The sequence below is a fragment of the Maylandia zebra genome, linkage group LG23 (assembly GCF_041146795.1).
Source record: "Maylandia zebra isolate NMK-2024a linkage group LG23, Mzebra_GT3a, whole genome shotgun sequence".
NCBI classification, from domain to species: domain Eukaryota; kingdom Metazoa; phylum Chordata; class Actinopteri; order Cichliformes; family Cichlidae; genus Maylandia; species Maylandia zebra.
Window position 1 is genome coordinate 26,541,879 of NC_135188.1, and position 19,245 is coordinate 26,561,123.

Here is a 19,245-nt window from a genome sequence, read left to right on the forward strand (position 1 = left end):
AGAGTGACAGAGCCTCTGGATGGCATCGTCACAGAATCGGGATTAGGAAATCATCAACCGAGCGTGACTTTGTGTCAGTAAACACTGCTGGTTAGGAAGAAAAGAGTTCTGGGAATGCTGCAGGAAAGCTTGTTTTCCGTCAGTCGTCGAAGCTTGACAGGGCATAACCCATAAGTACAAACGCTCGTCCAAACCAGCGTCCCCTCTTTACGTCACGCCGACCGCAATGGAAACTAGTCCGTGGGATCTCGCTGTGGCGTCCTGTGGGGCTTCATTTGCACTGGTGCTTTATTAAAGCTGTCATTTCGATATATCAACAGAAAACTGGACAGATGCCAGCGTGTGGCCTTCCAAGACGCAGCGATTTGTAAAGTAAACTCCTTCATAATCATTACAAGAGCTACAGCTAACAAATATTTTTTTCCTCTTTGAAATGTCAGAAAAATATTCAAATTGTATGGTGCGACTTCCCAGAGCCTCAAAATCAGCATCTTTAATGTATCAGAGAGTCCAAAACCCAAACACCCTCCATCTGAGATTAAACAGAGAAAAGCACTAAATCCTGTAGAATTCAAACTATTAATTATAAGCTGTTCTTGTTATTTACTTTCTGGAAAGCAATAGGCTGAATCTTCAGATACGAGGCACTACAATCTGTACCTCCAGTTTTACATTTAACATACACTATATTGGATTTACTCTGAGTTACAAATGAAACAGAGGGAAGCAGATAGACCTGCATCCTTTTCCTGTTAGCGTTACCAAAAGTAAATATATAGCTCTGGAGTTTCATTTCTGGCTGTTATCTCTGGGCAAATGTGCCAAAAACCAAACACGAGCGCTATAGATCTGTCCGTCTGAGACCAGGAATCTCTCGCCTTCCCTTCCTTTCGTCGCGCAGGGGGACGGGCGGGCGACAGGTTTTATTTGCCAAATCCAAAGCGGCTCCTAAAAATAAACAGCACACGTCTAAAAATATTTCACTGGAGAACTGCTGCACACATGGATCGCTTCAAGACCTCCGTCAGCTGCTGCAGCTCAATGGGAAGCACATGATGTGCTACCTTCAAACAGCTGGAGGGGGTGGCGGGGGGGTTTTGTGTCACTTTGCTTGAATTTGTTAATCACTCCAAGGTTTTAAGCATCTAAACCAGTTCTTATTTAATACATAATGAAGCATTTAGAAACAATTCAGCTTCACCATTATTATTATTGCCTGTTTATGCCCTGTCCTTATCTTCAACGTCGTGCTGCTCTGTTGTATCTTAATTGCCCCTTGGGGATAAATAAAGTCTTTCTGATTCTGATTCTTATTTCAACTTGTAGGCCTCTTAACATCCACCAGCTCACCACCAGCATGTCTAGGGTAAAGATTAGAGTTTTGTTTCACTACCTTTACCTTTCAAATTAAGTTTTAGCAGTACCATTTCAAAGAAGCTTTCTTTAAAAAGAGGTGGGTATTAACTTAACCCCAGACCTACTTTCATTGTATAGGACGTATTATGACAAGATCGAAGACACAAGCTCACAATCCTAAAAAGTCAACAGTATGTTACTTTTGGTTTTAATTTCCACTCAGAAAGAAAAAAGTCAAGTGATATTGACAGCTTAGAGGGCTCAGTGCTCGCGGTCTCAGATGGGAAAAAATGGGTGTATTCCCCAACCGTTTGGCGAGCGGCTGTTGGAAGTTGCTGGTTGTGACACAAGAGCAAACAGTAAACATTCACCTGCAACCGCTGCAGCCAGCATATTTCAAGAAGCTTAAGTGTCTCCATCTCCACAGTTTCATTCCCGCCTGGTGAGTAGTTTGCAGAGGCTTGCAGTCTTCCGTGCAAACTACAGGTCACCGCGCAATCTGCTAGCGATTAAAGCACCTGCAGAAAGGTTTTCAGCATAGCAACGTATACTTCTTCATGACCATTTTCATGCTAGCGACTGCCAGCAACCTGCTACAACCACTTGCCAAATACACTTTTTTTCCAGCAACAGGAGCTTGCCAGGGGATTGCCAGCTGGCCTCTAGGTCTCTTTGACTGAGGCTTAAGATAAGAAGATGAGAAAGATGGGAAAATGCAAAGACCTAAATACTTGTGTGCTATTTGCATTTCTGTCCTGAGCTTAAACGACCTGGGGTAGCAAGTTAAGATGGGAAATATGACATGTTCTCCTGCTGGGTACAAACCAAAGCCTTGATCACGACAGGCTGTGAAAATCTGCCCCTCCAGTCATCCAGCTGTGCAGTCAGTGGTTCCTCCTCAGACCAACGCAGCTACTCAGAGGGCAGATGCTCTTGAGCCGCTAACTACAGACCAAGTTGACACATGAAAAACAAAAGGACATGATAAAAAAGTAAAGGAGGGCCGTATGATGGAGGCAGATACCAATCGAGAAACTCGCCAAGCGGCCTCTGTGATTGTCTTCATGTTGATGTGCAGCTTGAGTAATGTCCACTATGTTTTCTTCTTCGGTTATGTTTCACTCGGGTTCGACTAGCACAGGATGAAGAAAACATGGAATGATGTTTATCCTGCTGTAGGGTCCATTTGACATCGCTACCCAGACTGCCCAGCGATGTAAACAACAACGGCAGCTCAAAGATTGAAGGTTTTGTTTTCCACCCCGTAAGTTTCTACACACTAAGAAATCTACAGTTGGTTTTAAATATTTGATTTAAACTGATTTAAGCTGTATGTGACTTCATCTTCAGAAATATTTACAAGAGAATGATTGAAAACCTGAGGTTCAGTCTTACACTCATTTTAACTCAAATAAGACAATAAATCAAGATCTTTGGCCTCCATGTGAAACAGGCGATGAGGAGGTCTTTTTTTCGCAAAAAATATCCAATTCTGTCTTGAAATAACAGGAAAACTCTGCTAAATATCCAAAATGAGGGTAAAGGGATTTCGCCTCCGGTACAAGACACGGTGAAGTAAATAAAACCAAGAGAGAGCATCAGAAAGTCCAAACATTTTCTCCCAGTTGTTCCTAATAAAGCAACATTTGAGTCACATGCAGGTAGATGTGGACAAAATGCTGTTATTTTTCTCAAAATGTGGAAATCTGTTTTGACATCAGCAATTTTTTTTTTTTTTTAAATAAGGAAAACATGAGTCAAAGGGATAACTGCATTACACTCCTGCGGTTGTTTAAATTTATCTGCAAAAACAGGTGTGCCTGCTTTAGAAATGCACACCGGGGAATGTTTTCAATCATTTTTCTGGAGTACCATGCTCCCTGACACCAAATTAGTTTCACCTGTTGTGCACAGTCAGCGCACGGAAGGGTTAAAGCGTGCAGGGAGATTACACAACCAAGAGCCATTGTTTTGGTGTTTGGACCCAGCGGCGAGGACGGCCAGTGTACCGACATGTCTGAACCAGCTGGAAGGAGGCGCCGGCTCCGCTTTCATCTGCAGGAGCTCAAGTATGTAAACACGAGGAGCAGCGCTGCGAAGGATCACCCGAGTGGAGGAAGCGCGGCGGTTAAAACTGGGCCGGAGAACTTGCTTTGAGTGCACGAGTCATGAGCTCATTTCTCTGGAGTCCCAAACAGATGGACTCCACTTAACAGCTGAATCCTGATGGATGTTTAGATCCTCTCAGTGGGAGTTTGGTCTCTTAATGATTTTCTTTATATTTCTCTAAATGCCGTGTTTTGTTCCAGACTATTACAGGAAGCAATGAAAGCAACACTGTACATTTTTGGAAGCTAATCGTCCTTTTATTTTAAATAATCTGGCTTGACAAGTCACTAACAATACCTTTAAAATCTCTGCTGACAGTGAATCGGTTCAGATTTAGACTTTACAGTCTGACGTGTTTACATGTGTAAGTTGCTAAATAATAACAGTGTTTCTAAGTTACTCTACTGCAATATGATTGAATGAATTAATGAATGGAATCACTCGATGCAAAAGAAGATCTGGATTTGGATTAGTTTGCAGTATTTTCCAATCAACTCCAAGAGTTCAAAGTTGATCCAATTCACACTCTGGTCCAAAGAGACTGACTGAGTGAACCCCAACTCCACCAGCTTCACCTGCAGCTGCTGATGTGAGTCTTTGAGAGCAAAGTTTTGCATACAGAAACTGATTCAAAAACAAGTTGAGAATAATTCAACTATCGCTATTTGTGAGCAGCTGGAACAAAAAAAGTGAGCCGAATAACCAGCCTTCAAGTTTCTGTAACTTGGTTACTTCTCTTCCTCCTCCTGCTGTTGGCTGTGACATGATGAATATTTGTGGGTTTTCCAAAATCAATACAACTACTGCCATTTATGTGGGGCAAAATTTTCTCCGTGGAGGCAGAAAGAGTGCGTCAAAGATGGTGGAGCTGGTGTAATAATGAAGTTACCACAATAAAATCTGACATACAGAGGACAAAATCAGGTATTTCCCTCAAAAGAAAATCACCAGCATTGGAGTTAAAATACTTTAACCAGACTTTTTCTTTTAAGTGGGCATAGACTTTTCACAGCCACATCTTAAAGGCCCGGTCTGAGTCAGACAGAGACTGGCATTAAAGTTAGCAGGTAAATGAGCCTCGAACATATTTAGCTGCTCAAAGTCCGATGTTTTCCTTTGATCAACCTGCTGATTGTAGTTGAGATGCGGTACTGTTTGCAAAAATCACGAACCACTGCTTCCTTTCTATGCATTTTGCCACTTTAACACTGACTTGAATCATGACATCAGGTGAAACAATAGTGGAGCACTATCAGTCATGGATTGGCCTGTCCACACCCCAGACCTCTACATTACTGAAGCAGTGTGGGATCATGTTGACAGAGAACAGAACAAAAGGCAGAAACATCCAAAGAAGAGCTTTGAATGTCCTTCAAGAAGCCTGGAGAACTATTCCTGAAGACTACTTAAAGAAATGACAAGAAAGCTGCCTAAGAGAGTTCAGACTGTACTGAAGAATAAAGATGGTCACACCAAATATTGACTTTCAAGCTTGTTAGAATTGTACAAACTCTGTTGACTGCTTCAATAAATTGCTGCACCTATTTCCCATTTTCCCAGCAAAATTTCTTTTGAGATTTTATGTTCTTTGCTGCACTTAAACACATAGCTTCAGGTGTAAGAATACTAGTTTTTATGTGATTGAAGTTTTATTTTGAGTCATTTCTCTTGACTGCACTGGAGGAAGGAATGACTCAAACTGACTCATTCAACTTTAAATCTTAGTGTGGATTTATGGTCAGATATTGATCTGTTTCTGAGCTCCTCACATTAGTAAAACTCTGATAAACTGCTGATGCTTCATGTTGATTTAAAGAGTCATGGTCGATCCTGCTGGAACATGCAGCAGGATAGACAGCTGGGATTACCTACTGTAAACCATCTCTCACACACAAACACACCTCTATGGCTGATTCATTAATACAATACCCAAATTCTGTGTGAGCTTTTAGTTTCCTGAATTTAAACAACACACACATTTGGAAGAGGTCCGCAGTGATGGTGTTTTTGAGAAGCGGAGCCTTCCTGGAATGATTCGTTCCAGCATTTCCCTCACATAGACTTTACTATCAAACTACATCTCATTACTCATTTGAGCCATTAAAAAATGGTAAATGGTAAATGGCCTGTATTTGTATAGCGCTTTCTAGTCCCTAAGGACCCCAAAGTGCTTTACACAACCTGTCACCCACCCATTCACATACACACGGGTGATGGCAAGCTACATTGTAGCCACAGCCACCCTGGGGCGCACTGACAGAGGCGAGGCTGCCGGACACTGGCGCCACCGGGCCCTCTGACCACCACCAGTAGGCAACGGGTGAAGTCTCTTGCCCAAGGACACAACGACCGAGACTGTCCAAGCTGGGGCTCAAACCGGCAACCTTCCGATTACAAGGCGAACTCCCAACTCTTGAGCCACGATTGCCCCCCCCAAAAAAAAGACATTAAAGAGATCGGCGCCATGTACAGTCAATTTGTTAGCAGACGATACCCACGCTGTTGTATTGAAAAGTTCATCGGATGCAAACCAACTAGCTAACCTGGCAATAAAAAGAGAAAAAAAAAAGACTAAACCTGAAAATTCAAATATTTAAATGTAAGAGATTTATAACAAAAAATGTTTCTCTATACATCACTGAGCCTACCAACCCAACCTACCACTACCACCAAGCTCACTTTCATTTAGAAGCATAAAATCCAGCTATATGGTGTCATACATAACACAAATTTTATTTTCTAGAGATCTAACATTAAGAAGCACATGTTTTAAAAATCACAGGGAGTGACGGTGGCATCAGTGGATCGAGACAGGGTGGGTTTAATGTGTCGGATGGCAGCAGGTCTTTGCTAATCGTTGGCATGTTGTTAATTATTACCTTAATGTGTGAAGTTGGTTTGGAAGGTGGTTGTGGGATGTCAAAGACTTAAGGTTTTGTGAGAATGTTAAGAAACTGATTGATACAAGTTTGCAGTGGGCCAAGCAGATAGAGGTAAACAATCCACTGCATGCTGCGACGCCAATGATGAACCTCTACGCAAAGACAAGCTCGCTGAGGCTGTCTGAGGGCAGCTGGAGATGCTGTGGTTTGCCTCAATAGACAGGTGAGTTGTTGAAATTTGTTTGTGCACCTTGATTCCAGCTATCTGTTGTACTCTTCCTCGTTCTGTTGGCTGTTGAGGACAAATATTCATGGATATCTGCTGCAACTGTTGACAAAACTTTGCGTCGTGTTTGGTATGAACACACAGACTTGTTGACTGGTATTTTTTTGTTTTTGTTTTTCTAAAAGAAAAGTTAATTATTCATCAGGAACTTACCTCATGTTTATTCCTAGCTTTTACTGAACACTAGTCCTGAACTTCAAATACCTTTTGAAAATTCACGGAAGTTTTTTGGACCCAAAACCACAACTTCCTTCCTGGCAGCAATGCTCCTGGCACTACTCCAGCATGTTGTGGATTTACTTTACACCAACTGCCAATACTAAGTTTCATCAACAATCAGAGGAAAGAAATCGCTGGTACCTAGTCATTGATATTGTTGTTGTTCTTCTGCAGCCCTCGCCTCTGCATTTGGTTTACAGTGGTCGTGTTGGTGTAGATCAGGGGTGGGCAACTCCAAGCCTCAAGGTGTCACGGTCCTGGGTCGGGTCGACCCAGTATTTTGAGTTTCTTATGTTTTGGTTTATTTTGCATTATGGATTAGTTATTCTCTGGTGATACTGTTTTGATTACAATTATATTCTGATTCTTTAGTTATCTGATGATGATGTTGATGATGATTATTTCTGGTTTAGGTTTTGTTATCTTGCCCTTATGTTTGGTTTAGGTTGCCTGTGCTTAGTCTTCTCTGCCCGTATGTCCCTCTGTTTGTCCATGACGTCATTATGCCTGTTTACGAGTCTGTCTCTGTCTGGCGTGTGCTTCCTGTTTTATTTTGTAGGTCTGTGCCCTTTGTCAGTGCGTTCAGCTTTGTGCTCTCCCTGTCTCGTCAGTGTAATCAACGTCAGCCGTGTCTCCCAGCTGTTTCCTCTTTGCTCCGTTCACCTCTTGTATTTAGTGTCTGTGTCTTCCCCTACTCGGTGTCGCATCGTTAACGTCTGTTTACCCTCGCTTCCTCCGTGTGCTCCGTTTGCCAGCCAGCCTTCCTGCCTACTCATTCCGTTCTTCCAGTTTAGTTAGTGTTTTTCTGTTCTGCTTCTTACCAGCAATAAAGCTGTGTGTTTTGAATTACTTCCGCCTCAGTGAGTCCTGCATTTTGGGTCCTCTCTTCCTGCCTGCCCACACTCAGACATGACACAAGGGCCGGTGTCCCTGCAGGTTTTAGATGTGTCCTTGAACCAACACAGCTGATTTAAATGGCTAAATTAGCTCCTGCAGTTCTCCAGAGGCCTTGTAATGAACTAATCATGTGATTCAGGTGTGTTGACCCAAGGTGGGATCTAAAACCTGCAGGATACCGGCCCTCGGGGCCTGGAATTGCCCACCCCTGGTGTAGATGGACAGAGATTGTTTTGATTCTTAAACTGTGTTCTATTATTGAATCAGCCCAGCAAAGACTCCAATGGACAGCTTTGAAAAATGTAAAGGAGGGTATAAATATTGGATTTTTAAATGTGTTTTAATAAGTTTTGCAGCTTTTACCGCTGTTAAAGACCTCCCACAAGGTCATTCATACAACGCCAAAGTAAATAAGTAACAGATAAACGAAAAACAGAAACATTATTTCAGAATATCAGAACTTTTTCCATTAGTCTCAAGTTATACACATTTATTTCTTACAGTTTAAGCCCAAAGATTCATGCTGACGGATTTCTTTCATTTACTACAGCTGCATTTCTTTATTATGTGGAAAACCAAGACATATTCTTGAAGTTCCTTTTCTTATATTAAGATATATCAGAAATTTAAGGTGTAGTTAAACTTCTCTACACTTAAGATCAATGTAAGCTGTATGTGGCCCTCACTGTGTCGAGCTAAGCTAAAGGGGAAAGGACGAATTATAATTTGACTCTTCATTGTTTGTTTGTTTTTTTAAAACTTTTAATAGAATATTTTAGTTTGAAGTCAATATCTCAAACCCTGGGAACCCTGAAAAGACTCATTACTTTGAGCCATCTCGAACCAATCATTTAGGGATTACAATGACTCCCATTCACTTCAGCCAGAGCGGTGATGCTTTGGCTGAAAAAGATCAACTGTTCAGGATGAGTTAGAGTGCTTTCTGTTCACGAGAAACTGCAAAGACATCTCAAACACAGAAAGAAGTGAAAACAGATTAAGCTCAGCGCTGCAGGCTGCGTGTTGCGAAACTAAACAGCTTCCTTTGGGTTATTAAGATAAAAGCGAGTCTTCTCACACCTTTTCTGCTCTGGGGGACGGTTATTCCTCTTTTCTCTTTTTGTTCCCGCTTTTTTTTTCTTTTTCTGGCATCCGATCACAAAAACACGAGAAAACAAAACAAAACAAAAAAGAGGGTGACGCAGGCTGGGCCATTTTTAAATTTTTAATTTTTTTTTTAACTTCAAACTAAACTGCTTTCCCCTTTGTGCCACACATCCCTATCAATTACCCTACTTTGATTTCAGAGATTAAAAATATTCCCAGAAATGGCCCAGGGGACAACTGGGAAAGACGGAGGGGGTTTGCTCCGACAGGCTCTGAGGAAAACAGTGAGAGACAATAACAGATGTAAACTGTAGATTACACTGGAGGAGATCATCAGCTGGTTCGAGCACAAAAAGACGCGCCTTTGGTAAGCTGTATCGGCCTGCAGTGAGCTGAACGTGCAAAGCACGGCGAGTCTGAGAAGAACTTTGAAAGATTTCATTCAGCTGAAAGTGAGACAGACAGACAGACTTAAACGTGTAATTGAAGATAAGCTGAAGATATCACATTGTGTCGAGCCGTCTGGCAGCTTCGCGTTTCCTTAATGACCTCCACATACTTGCCTTGCTGCCTGTGTAAACTCTCATTCATAAGGAGAGGGGCGGGGCCGAGAGGCTGCCAGTAATTTTCCACCATAAAAATCCAACCAAACTCACTTCCCTGTCATTAAAACGCCAGCGCCGCTGCCGCCACTGCTGCGGCTCCGGGCACGCGGCAGATGCAGGGAAGTCCCAAACCTCTACGACAGCATCCGCACATTCCCACTGTCAATACCACATGTTTATTTATCGCTCCTGTTTTATGAATACTGATTGGCTGATTAATGCTTGCGAGAAACAAGCAGAAGGTGCAACAGGTGGATGACCGGGGAGCAGCCTTTGGCTTTCACACATGCTGCGGTGAGATTTACAGCTGCGGAGAGGGGGAAAAAAACTCAAGACAGCTGCAGATTTCTTTCTCTGCGTGAGGAAGATTCTAGAAGAAGGGGAATTTTAGCTTCTTATATGTTTGAAGGCCACGAATAACATGTCACAGCTACCAGCAAGAAGCAAATACAGAAAAAAAGGCGACTCGTGTTCAAGTTAGCTCATTAAATTCACAAAATTGGCAACTTTTAAAGCAAAAAAAATCTCTCCAAAGCCTTCAAATTCCTTTTTAAAATGTCAAAATCTATGCTGTTGTTTCCCCCGTTCTGATATCTTGAGGGATTTGGATCAAATGCCCAACAACTTCCCAAACAAATAGTCTGGAGACTTTTAGTACTTCTGCTCTTTTTCCTCCTTTTGTTTTTTTTTCCTCGCAGGCGTAATATTTTATTTCACTAAAGTTTATCATGTCAGCAAGATTATGCAGACAACGCAGAAAGCCCTGTTCAACATTTCATCCATAAAAAACAAACAGAAGGAGCCTCTGGGATAACCAGGCAGGTAAGGATCAAAATTTTCCAATTCTAACATTTTTTTCCAAATGTTCCAATACATTACCAATCAGAATATTAGTGGTTCAACCCCCTAGCTGTGTCAAGATCCTGAACCCCAAGCCCTCTGATGTGTTCATCAGAGTGTGAATGTGTGATACACTGGGAATCATTCCTTCACCTTTAACTCTTTTCCACATAAAGACAACATCTGACCTCCCCTTTACCCTTAATCATGACACGTCAAGATAAATCAGATTCCAGGTTTTTCCAAGGGTTGCCTTGGTAAGCTGTGTAGGCAGAGATCAGCCTCACTAACTTCTGATGCAAACCCAGTTATTTTGTTCTGGAAGCAGGTCTGAAATATGGCAATGACTGCTCAGTCCAGAAAAGAGAAACAAGGGTTGCCCCTGGTAGCCATCCAAGAGAAGGAAGAGATAAGGCAACATCAGGTTGCACTTAAAACTTTGTAAAATAAAACCTCACAAAATAAAAACAACCAAGAATATACACTCTTATTTGCACTAGTGTCATTTCAGCTTAGTGTGAGAGTCTTTCCTGCAGGTTGCTGTTTCACAGTCTCACTGCAAGTGTGACCAAAGTGACATCACTCCACATTATAAAACTTCAACATTGCTTTTTTGAAGCCAGAAATGACCATATATAGATATTAGCTATTTAGGCTGAACTTTATTAAAAGATCAGAGTCTCTCCTGCACTTTCCCACCTTTTCAGCTCAGCTTTCCTGCGAGTGTCTCAGTGTGAGTGTACCTCGCCACACAGAATGGAGCAGACAGACACAGGAGAGGTGGCATGACATTAATGATACCTTAAGTCAGCGGTCCCCAACCTTTTTGGCGCCATGGTTTTTGTCCAACAATATTTTCACAGACCAGCCTTTAAGGTGTCGTGGATAAATGCAACAAAATAAAAAAAAACACATAAAAATCCTGAAAACCATAAATTTCACACCCGAGCCTCAACTCTCCTGGCCAGGTACCAAACGACTCCCGGGGGTTTGGGACCACTGTCTTAAGTGCATTGAGAGTTTCCCAAGCGTCAAACCAAAGATAACAAGAGAGAGAAACTGACAGGTAAAGCACTGTCCAAAAGGGTTAAAAGAAAAGCAGCTGGTGTAGAAGTACCGGTACTGGGTACTGATCCAGCTTTCTGAGTCAGATGGGACAAATATTCCATCCAAATATCGGTGATTCCCTCAAGACACCAGCCAGTATTTCAGTGCTTCCGGTGTAGACAGCAGATATCCGGATGGTGGATAAGGGATATCCTGGCTCTGTAGACAAGCCTTTACTGTTAGTGACTCCCCATCATCTTTTGGCCCCTTTTCCCTCCTATTCAGGCGCTCTGCACTTGTGACATGACATAACCTGGGTGTGTTCAATTAAAGTGGGATTTTCAAGTTAAAGGCTGTTTAATTCTGATTATTTTTAGAGACCATGTGTGGTGAAAGTTTTCAGTATTTCACAAGACGAGCAAAGACTAGCTAGAAGTCTGACGAAGTAAACAAACTTTGACTCCCTCAGATTTATCGTGGGACTCCTGCGTTGGGAACAACTGATCTAATTTAATTCTAATTCCAGTTAAAGACCTCACACAGTGGACAAAGGCTGTGTGGAGAAACCCTCAAGAAGGAGGAGGCTTTGGGAGTTTGAGTTTGTGGTTTATTTGTACATTCATTTAGTCAGCTGTATTATATTCATTAGTTGAGTAACGGTTTTTCTCTGGTAACAGGTGGAAATTTGTTTGCTCATTGAATCAAAACACTCATGCAAAATCTATAAAAGCTAACATGTGGCAGAGTTTGTGCATCACGTGACGTGAAATCACTGAAATGGCTTCAAGATGCAGCGAGGAAATAAAAGAAATACATCAAAACTGCTATTATGTCAGTGATTTGTGGCTGAGCTTAATCCCACCACATCAAAGAATCTGTCTTTTTAATTAAAACCATCCTCAGAGGTATTCCGACATCAACAACATAACCAGCATGTGTACTGGTTGAGGAGATTTCCCCACAGAGCAGCGCGAGCAGCATTAAAAATGTCCAAAAAAAGGAGAAAATAATTGAGATTGATAACAAGCTCAGCTGTCGTTACATGAGTTACTGCTGGAAGGCGTCTCTGACCAATCACAGTGCTTGGCTGGAGCTTCTTGTTATATAAGGCCCATCTATCTACAGTTTATCTAATGAAAGGAGATCCTAACTTTGACCAACGCATCTGGGTCGATAAGGGGGAAGTGGAGTCAGGAAGCAGCTTGTTCCTCTGAGGAAAATGAGGCCATGACTGCCTAGTAACTGTATCCTGACTCTAGAAGCGTCTCCCCTGAAAAACTGATTATAAAAAAGACCTTTAACAGGCTTTGAAGAGCGGATGAAACTGTAAATACTTTTTTTTTTCAACTCTGGAAAATCCCTTGAGCGGAGCATCAAACCTGCTGACATCCCACGAGATATTCGGCAAAGATGACTGACACATGACTCACCAAACTTTAACATGATGTTGTGACGGGATGTTGAAACTAAGAGAAGTTTTTCCCATCTTTATTCACTTTCACTGCATTTTTTTTCAGCACAGAAGCAGAAAAGGAGAGTTTTTCCATTTGCCATCTTCAACTACCCCACCTACCCCTAGCCTTTTAGTTTGTAGTATTGGCCATATTACAAACATCCTAGTAGACAGACTTCTTCCAATTTGTGCATTTTCCAGCATGATCTACCAGGACACAAGGGAAAAGGTTCTTAGAGATCACTGAGTTATTGTTTTGGATCCATGAATAGAAAACTCCCCAAGTCTCAATCTGACTGAGAATCTACGTGGGTGGACAAAAAATAAGAGTCCACAAAATCTCAGCTTCGAGGTCTGATAAGGCAGGAATGGTTCACCATCAATCAGAGCTTAGCAGCAGATATCCAGCACGCCGCAGAGAACTCCTGGAGGCATGAATTCTGCAGCAGGATTTAGGTCTTATGACTACAAAAAACTGGTTTGTGCTGATTTTTTTCACAGTTTCTTCAAATTAGTAGTTTAGAGTAGTTACAACTGGATGAACCACAAGGCGAATACTCACCCAGTGGAAGAAATCTATCTGCAAACATTTCCGGTCAGCTCATATTGATTGCAATCACTCTCACAAAGGTTTTCAAAAAACTGGCATCTAATTTACAAATGCAGACCAGCAATCAATCTGTGCCATACAGTATCTCTATGCAATAGGAGACTTCAACTGCTGTTTTTACCAGTGTGACTGTAGCATTAGTCAGCTAAGCTTGTGCATGGGCCACAATGTGAAATGAGTTTGACACCCCTGGGCTAGCTCAGGTACAGATACCTGTAGACATCATAAACCAGAAGTTACTCCTGTAGTTTTTCTCAGGCTCACGCTCACTACATGATTTAGGAATTCTGCAGAGTCTAGCATACTCACCTACTCTGCAACTACAACATACAGATCCTACTATAATGATTACATCCTTCCACGTTTAAACTCATTTTATTTTTATAAGCTTTAATTTAGTATTATGATCCTAGTACTTGCTACCCTTATATACAATTTGCAAGTGCAAGCCAGCCTACTTAGTGGTTTGAATTATGTTCTTACATTTGTTCGTTACCTACTCTGCATCCGTTGAATGCCTGCAGCTAAAAGAATGAGGGTGAAACCTTTACCTCAGCAACACATTTATTTATAACTCCATGAACAACCGAACACATAAGTGTAATCATAGTCTTAGCTTCCTGTGTCTTCATGATAAAAAAAGAGATGCTGATAAGGATGTTAACTGGCAGCCTGCCTTCCTTCCCGCCTGTATTAATATGATACTGTTTTCGTCTTATTAACCATTTCAGGCGATTCACACCCACAAAAAGCCACATTGAGTTTTTAGTGTGTTGCTTTTTTTTATATCTGCACACAGCTCTTTTCCTGTTTCACACACACAAGCTGGGTTGACTCATCGAGTTGATAACCACCTTCATGTGACCACTTAGCCTGATTGCTGATGTTAGAGTAAATGAAGCCAGATAAGAGAAAGATATCCTGGATATGTTGAACTCAACTTCGCAGCGACCAGCTTCACACCGACGCTGTTTTACAGTCCTGTGAATTCATCCTCCTCCTCTTCTTATTGATTGTTCTCTTGTATCTCATCTCTGTTCCCATTTGGAACAGTTGTTTTTTGCAGCACCTTTGCCTTGCATCTGGTCCACTCCTTGTGAACTGAACCACAAAACAACCGTTTACAGAACGCTTTTCTTCTTTTTTTGTTAAAACTTTCACACCATAAAAGTAGCTGATAAGTGCAAAAACCTTCCTGTTTGTGTCGAACCACAACACCAACAGAAAACACAATAAACCATTCAAATCAGAAAACGTCAGATGGACCACTGATTGAAAGCGGCTGCTGCAGAGAGACGCTCACTCGCTCGTGTACAGCATCTGGCCCAGACTGCTGGTTTTTACTCCAGCAAATCGTCACAGCAGCTCATTTTATTAATTAGCTGCTGCACTCAGGCTGAAGATTGAAATCAGCTGCTGTCGCCTCTGATTGGAGAGAAATCCTGCAGGCTTTTGGCTCTCAGAAAAGCAGACCGACACTAACTGTTCAGTTTTGCTGTCGGTGTTCTGGCAGCTTCTGTCTGATCTTTGGCTTTAAATTTAAGTCACAGCTCTGTACAAATGCAAAACCACAAGCCTGGAGCAGCACGTCCTCCACCACCACCACCCCTCGTGCTTCTTTATGGCTGCTTCTAACCCCATTTAGCCCCATTTGGCCCCAGCTGTGGCTAGAGGTTAGCAGACACCTTTGTCTGCCCCAGGCGCTTCCTCCCGCCCTAACTTCCTCTGACAAACATTACTTCCTGTAAGACATAGAGGAGAGATTAGTCAACGTGTTTTACAGGTTTCCCCCGATTAACTGACAAGCACGTGGAGCTGCAGATAAAGCAACATGTCAGCCTGCAGCTCACATCCACCTGAACTCATCTGCCCTCCGCTGCTACTCATTAAACTCTGGACAGCTTTTCTTCTCAACTTTTCTGCCTTTCTTGCTGTTTTATTTTCCACGCTTTCTTTATTAGAGTATTCTTGTAATTCTGCCATTTTATGTCATTCCCGATGAAGCTTAAGCCTCACTGTTTTGTACCAGGCTCCATTGGATACCCTGTGTACACAGTGTGCTACAAAAATTAAGTCTGGTTGCTGCGAGGCTTACAGCGAGAGGTGCTCTGTGGTTTTGAGGGCTGTTACTTTCAAAGACAACTGAAAGCTCTCTGTGTTACAAAGGTAAATGGCTAAAAACACCGCTTTATTGTCTGCTAGCTGTGCAGTGACCTCTGTTCAGAATTTGCACAGCAGTAAACGAAAGGTCTTTGCTCCAAAGCTGCAGAGAAGCTCCTTTTTTTCGCCCTCCTTTATGGACACATTTAATTACATAACAACCATACCGTGAGCTGTAGAGAGCTAAGAGACAAAGATTGTTTTCTTTTCATCGTGTTTTCATTCTCTTGCTGAGGGTGTGTTCGCCATTTCCTCTCAGGTGAAACATATTTCTATTATGATGCGTTCGCTGTGCGGCTGTTTGTGAGAACAGCTGAGTGAGCCGCCAATGCAAATCGCCCCCTTTGCATAATGGAGATAAAAGTCCTACTAATACTCCTGTAGTAATTAACCACTTAATAAGCACAGGCCGCTGAGGTGTTTGGACACTGAAACGCGTGGTGCGTTTACGGCTGAGAATGCTGGGTAAAATGAAAGTTGAGTAATGGTTGAGTCAGTGGCGGTGGCTGGACAGATCAAAGAGTCGGGGCTGTTTGTTTGCTTGCCAGCTTTATGATCGTTCTCTGTGTGAGGAATAGAGCTCGGCACAGAAAACAAGAGCGTGGCACGAAAACAAAGCACGCCCACCTGTCAGAGGTGATGTCACTGATAGGACGGGAGAAGAGGCGGACAGGTGTGATTGATTAGTCATGTCTGGTGCTTTTCCAGAAAAATCCAGAATGCGAAGGATGTGGATGATTGTTTGCGGAAACAAGTATTAGTTTGTTTATGTAGACTACAAAGAAAGTTTAGTCATTTTTGTCATAACTATAGGACATGCAAGTTTAACATAGCCCGGCTTTCTTTGAGTTAGCTGGCTTTTAAAACCCCAGTCAGAGCTAATAACAAGTATCCCTGTGGTTTGTTAACAACATCCACACTGTTGCACTGACAGATAAGCTGCACTTTGGTGTGATAAACTCGTACACATATTGCTTTTCTGTCATAAGCATAGGACACACAAATTCAACATAGCTTGGCTTTCTATTAGTTAGCTATCTTAACAAAACCTTAAACTCTGGTCAGAGGTAATAACAATATAAGTGGTGGTTATCAACATGCACAATGTTACAGTTAGTAACAAGATCAAGCTTTTTTCTGATAACTTCATACACACTGGTTTATGTCATAACTATAGGCCTTATAGGTGCAACATAGCTCGGCTTTCTTTGAGTTAGCTTAACCAAAACCTAAAACCCCAATCAGCGCTAGTAAGTATCCCAGTGGTGGTTATGAACGTGCACACTGTTACACTGACATATAAGCCACACTTTGGTGTGATAACTTCAAACACACTGGTTTGTGTCATAACTATAAAACTAATAGGCGCAACATAGCCTGGTTTGAGTTCTTTGAGTTAGCTAACTTGACAAAACCTCAAACCCCAGTCAGAGGTAATAGATATGTCTGCATGCACACTGCTACACTGACAAACAAGCCACATGTTTTGTGATGAATGCATACACACCAGTTTGTGTCACTGTAACTATAGGACCCGTAAGTACAACAGAGCCTGGTGTTCTTTGCATTAGCTGACTCAACAGTCAAAGATAAAGGTTTATGGTGGTGGTTATCAACTTTCTTAGTTTACCTGGGTTTTGTGCTGCACACTAACATGAAAGGTGTCATTTAAACATGGTTATTTATATATTGTAGTCCCCTGAAAGTGTTCAGGCCTGACTCTGCTCCATAGACTATATTTTTACTGATAAACTGATGAAAGAAAATCTATAACTTTGTGTTATGTTCACTTCAATTACAGCAGAGTAAAATGTCTCGGCAGCACAAAGACATCCATGCTTTTTAGTGCATCATCAAAAAAGTATAGTGCCAATGTGACCCACACAGTTTGAGCATAATTTCATAATAAGATAAGATAAGATACAGACAGACAGGCTGTATATACAAAACATATTCCTGCAGTAAAGAATTAATACAGCGTGGTGTTTTTATCTGATTTTATTTAGCTGGCTAAACAGAGGAAAACCAGAGGTTGATTCAAGAAATCTCTAAAACAATACCTGTTGCTAAGGTAAGTATTTAGATGGTTTTATAGCACTCCAGTGCAGCTGAAAAAGTGCTGATGCATGTTTTTAATGTGGACCCCAGCAAGACTAAACACGCTTCGCCTAATTACTAAACAAATATGAACTTTAAGTTTTAACCCAGGCTTCCTGCTTCAGCTCTGTGCTTGCTCACATGAAAGGAAGCCTCTGAGACGTCGCATCACTCCTCTTCTGCACAAAATGGACCGACTGAGCGCCGCCTACTTCAGACACAGATCAGAGAAACGGGTAACAGAAAGCAGGTGAGGGTTTAGAAAGTTGTATACCGTTTCAGTAGTCGGATAACGTTGTTAAAGTCCTGACCTTCTTCAGTTCACCTGTAACAGAAACTGTCAGCGCCGACGGCAAGGAAACATTCAAGGTGCACCTGTATTCAGATCTGTGCAACCCCCCTCACATCGGACATCTGACATGTCCTCAGTTTTCCTTTTGACTGCAGCAGACGCCCCATTTGCCTCACACCTGCAATATCCCTTACGAGAGTGCCACCTCTCCACTAGCATTTATCTCGGCTCTGCCGCCTCATCAGTCACTTTGACACAATCCATGCGTTCTGCTTCTGCTCCAGATCTTTTCAGGTAGGTAAAGTTTTCTCAGAAGAGACGTTTAGTTTCCAGTTGCTCCTTCGGCTTCACGCTATCACGGTGAAGTTGAAGGAGCAACTTCTACTGACATCTAAAGTGATACCAGAGGCAGCATTCGAGATACTTCTTCTCTTTTGTATAATTGTCAAGTTGTGCATCTAGCTTGTTAGTTGTGGTTTAAAAAGAAAGTGATCTTTTCAAACCACTTGTTAATCTTTCCACTGTTAACCAGGGTCTTTGATGTGTCACGCTCTCACAACCATCTCACAACCAAATCCAGCACCTGCTTCAACAGGAGTATTACACAGATTTTAAAAGGGGAAATAACTGTGTAATAAACAGTGTAATAACATTTGTAAGAAAAAAAGTTGTAACAACAACAACAACAACAACAACAACAACAACAACAACAACAACAACAACAACAACAACAACAACAACAATAATAATAATAATAATAATAATATTAACTTTATTTATATCTCACTTTTCAAAAATCAGCCATACCAACAGACATTCACTCCAACATACACACATGCTATAGTTGCAAACTATAGCCAACCCCTCCAGTTCATCTTGTGGCCCCCTTAACCCAGTTTGGAAACCACAATAACTCACAGTAAGTCACCGTGACGATGACTGGGATCTCGCAGGGTAAACGACTAATCAGAAGGCTCCTGTTGTGTTAATGCATTTTTGTCCTGTCTTCATCACCTCACCACAAACTAGTCACAGTAGGAGGCCGTACCTCCCTTAGTCTGGTTCTGCTGGAGGTTTCTTCCTGTTAAAAGGGAGTTTTTCCTTCCCACTGTTGCCAAAGTGCTTGCTCATAGGGGGTCATATGACTGTTGGGGTTTTCTCTGTGTTACTGTAGGGTCTCTACTTTACAATATAACACACTTTAAGGCGACAGTTGTGGTTTGGTGTTATATAAATAAAGCTGAATTGAATTGAACTGAATTGAAAAGTAGATGACAGTACTTTT

At 41.9% G+C, this 19,245-nt stretch overlaps 1 protein-coding gene across 1 annotated transcript in view; it reads right to left on the reverse strand.

Annotated features, from left to right (window-relative positions):
• Positions 1-19,245, reverse strand: part of ahr2 (aryl hydrocarbon receptor 2) — a 97,122-nt gene that overhangs the window by 44,602 nt on the left and 33,275 nt on the right. The window lies entirely within an intron of this gene.